Consider the following 3,806-nt stretch of genomic DNA (forward strand, 5'->3'; position numbering starts at 1 on the left):
CTATTGCCGAACTTACGGCGGCTTTGGAGCAAATCAATGTTCGTAGTGCACCTGGAAAGTATGGCGTCACATGGACAATGCTTCGGAACCTTCCCGCGCCTTTACGGGGAGAGCTTCTTGAGAAGATAAACGAAATCTGGATCAGCGGACAGGTTCCGGCAGCTCTAAAACATGCTGTAATAGCTCCCATTCCAAAACCAGGGAAAGATCCGTCAGATATGGCCAATCTTCGACCTATCTCACTTACGTCTACCCTCTGTAAGCTAATAGAACGGATGGCAGTGACCAGACTGAATCACCACCTCGAGAAGGAAGCTGAGTATTTCCACCCCTGTCAAACTGGGTTCCGGCAGAATCTGGGGACGCATAATTCCCTGTTTCTCTTGCGGCGTGTTCTACGGAAAAGAAATCACAAGCGCCCGCACGTCATGGTTGCGTTGGATCTCCGCAAAGCTTATGACACCGTCACTCACGTAGCTGTTCTTGAAGCACTGGCGGACGCCTACCCGGGCAAGAGACTGAACAATTTTGTTCGGAGTTTCCTGGCTAACCGGACTTTTGAAATCCGCTCTGGACGCCACGACACTCTACACTTTGACAACCGTTCAGGAGTTCCACAGGGGGCCATCCTATCTCCAACTCTGTTCAATTTGGTCATGACTAAGCTTGTGCGAGGGGTTGCAGCTATCCCCGGCGTCCACGTCACGGCATATGCCGATGATGTCACTATATGGACCGAAGCTGCGGATCATTCCTCAACAGAAAGCGCTGTGCGTAGTCTGCAACAAGCTCTTGATACGTTCACCAGTCTCCTTCCCGCTACTGGAATGGAGGTTTCCTTGGCAAAAAGCAACTTTATTATAATTAGAGGTAGACCAGAAGAGCGAGCCCTAGTTGCTCTCACCATGGGAGGTCAGACACTTCAGCGGGCTTCAGAACGGTGGATCAGAGTGTTGGGCGTTCCAATCCACGAGTCCGGAGGAGCTTCAGAATGGCTTCGACAGTTTAAGGCGCAATGGACTCCTCTACTAAGCTTAATCCGAAGAATTTCTCATACCTTCGGTGGAGCGTCCCAGAACATCGCCCGCCGACTAGTTCAAGCCATTCTGGTGAGCAAAGCCTGCTACGGGGCTCTGTGCTTCCGTCTCACGAAACGTGAGACGGAACAGCTCGAGACGCTTTACAGGGCAGCCCTTCGTGTCATCACGGGGCTTCCCCGACACACGTAGGTCACTGAACTCTACCGCTATGCTGGCCTTCCTACTCTCGAAGAAACGGTCCTTGCCCGGTCCCGAGGAGTCTCGGATCGCCACGAGCTCACACAGGAGGGCGCCGATTACAAACCGCTGATGGCCAAATTGCACCGGCGGCCACGCCGCTTATCAAGAAGCATATCCCGCCGTGGGAGGACACGCTTGTTACAGCGCTACAACCTGCACCCTCTAAAACACAGCGTCGGAGGCACACGTCGCAGCGGACCTCGCTGGTTGTAGCCGGTGCAACTTCTCGGAGCAGTTCAACACTCGAGATAGCTGTGGACGCGTCTTTGCGGGCCGATTCCTGTATGGCGGCAGTTGCCAGTAGCCACTGTGTCCAACTACGATGAACTCCAAAGCATTCGACTAATTTCGCTGGACGCCGACCCCGATATAACGGAACTTGAGCTTTTTGCCATAGAGGAAGGTATTCACCTTGCACGCCAGGTTGTCACCGACCATCCAGAACGGCGTTACGACCGGGTGGAAATATTGACTGACTGCACTGAGGCACTGAAATGCCTTATTAATCCACCCAGGCAAAACAGCACCGCCCACGCTATCAAGCAGAAATGCGAGGAACTTAGGGCTGACTCTGGAGTACTGGTAACGGTACGCTGGATTCCTGCCCATCAAGGGCACCCAGGAAACGAGACGGCTCATGAACTTGCGAGCGAGGCTTTTTTACACCGTTCCCATTTCATGCTGCCTGTAAGACCATATACGCTGTTTACAGATCCAGATGTGGAGCGCCGCCGTCGCCGTAATCGAAGGAGGTAGGAATTGGCCACTACTATTCCCCCATGTGACGACCCCACACCCCCTGGTCTACCCCGAGGTGCTCAGGTGTTCCTCAACCGGGCGCGGTCGGGGTACGCATATACAGATGACGTGGTTTCTCGATGGCGGAATTACGCTCCCCAACCTACATCCCACGATGAAAACCTCTCTAACAGTGGTTCCGCTGCAACGTTTCCTAGACCAGTCCGTTGCTTTGCCTGCAACACAGAAGTGACCCCCACAATCCGCCATCTCGTCTGGGAGTGCGGGGCATTCGATCGGCTTCACGCCAAATATCGTCCCGCCTGGGTCCTCTCCTATGAGGACTGGATCAGGCCACGTGATCGACACCAAGCTACGTTGGCTGCGTTGTGGCACTTCGTTTGCGAGGCAGCCATGGCCGGACATTATTAACCCCCTCCCTTAAGCCTGCGGCCTCGAGCCATCCAAATAAAAACATTTGTCTGTCTGTCTGTCTGCAGGCCAACACCTTCGAGCTTGTACCGCACCGCATCCATGGCTGCCTGCAGCTGTTGCACGACCGCCTTGCCGTCTCCTTTCGGTCCCAGCACCCACAGCACAGGGCAATGTCGTCGGCATACACCGACATGTGTACCTTATGCACCCCTCCTCTGGGTAGGCAGCCTGGCAGGGCTGCCATCACCAGGTTGAAGAGGAAGGGGCTCCTGCTTCTTAACTCGATAGAAGCCTCCATACAGTTCACTGCAGAATATGAGTGTGACAGCAGCCTTCCTTTCCTCGATGTCCAGCTGAGGCGTACCGGAACAAGTCTTTCGTTTGCTGTGCACAGGAAGGCAACGCATACCGGACATTACCTGAATTTTAATTCGTGCCACCCAGCCTCTCACAAGCAATACGTCGTTTCTTCTCTTGTGACGCGGGCAACACGTATTTGCTGAAGTGACGACGAAAGGAGGAAAGAACTTGAAACCATACATCAAGAATTACTGACGAACAGGTACCCGGAGAAATTTATTAAGAATGCCGAAGACCGTGTTCTCAATCCCAGGCCATCCCAGGGCAAGTCATATCGAAGACGCGCCGGCATCCCATACGTTCCTGGGGTGAGCGAAGCTTTAAACCGTATCTTTTCAACGTATGACCTTCGCGTTGCCCACATGCCGTCCAACAAGCTGAGGAATCAGCTCGTGAACGTGAAAGATCGCTTGGACAGCAAGAGATACCCCGGTGTTGTCTACAAGATACCATGCGCAGACTGTAGCTGCAGTTACATCGGCGAAACTGGCAACTTCAGAAGGAGATTAAAGGAACACCAAAGGGACGTGGGCAGCAACAAGAAAGCGTCGAATGCCCTGGCCGAGCATGCCGATGATCACGGTCATTCCATCGACTGGGATAACGCCGCTATAATAGCAAAGAAAAAGAACCCAGCCACGAGATTACTTTTGGAATCCGTGTTCATTCAAAAGACCAAGGACACTATTGCCGCGAACCATACATTGGGTTTATTTGTGTTTTGCTTTTACCGCCCGGCTGCGCCGGTCTGTGTTATCTCTGCGCCAAGGGAAGCGCGAGTTCCATTCTTTCTTTCTGTGCCGCATGTGTTATCTGTCGTGATAGGGAGAGCATTCCGATCTAACGTGAACAGCCCAGAATAATCTTCTTGGATCTACTGTGTTCTCGATGTGAATCGACGTTTCGGGAACCACGCGCGCCGAAAGATAAAAAGCCTGCAGTGCGGACGCCGGGGCATTCGATTCTGCGACGCTCGCCGACGCACGTACGCCA

This window comes from Haemaphysalis longicornis, unplaced genomic scaffold (genome assembly GCF_048455015.1).
Source record: "Haemaphysalis longicornis isolate Haplotype H1 unplaced genomic scaffold, Haemaphysalis longicornis Haplotype H1 scaffold_12, whole genome shotgun sequence".
Lineage (NCBI taxonomy): Eukaryota > Metazoa > Arthropoda > Arachnida > Ixodida > Ixodidae > Haemaphysalis > Haemaphysalis longicornis.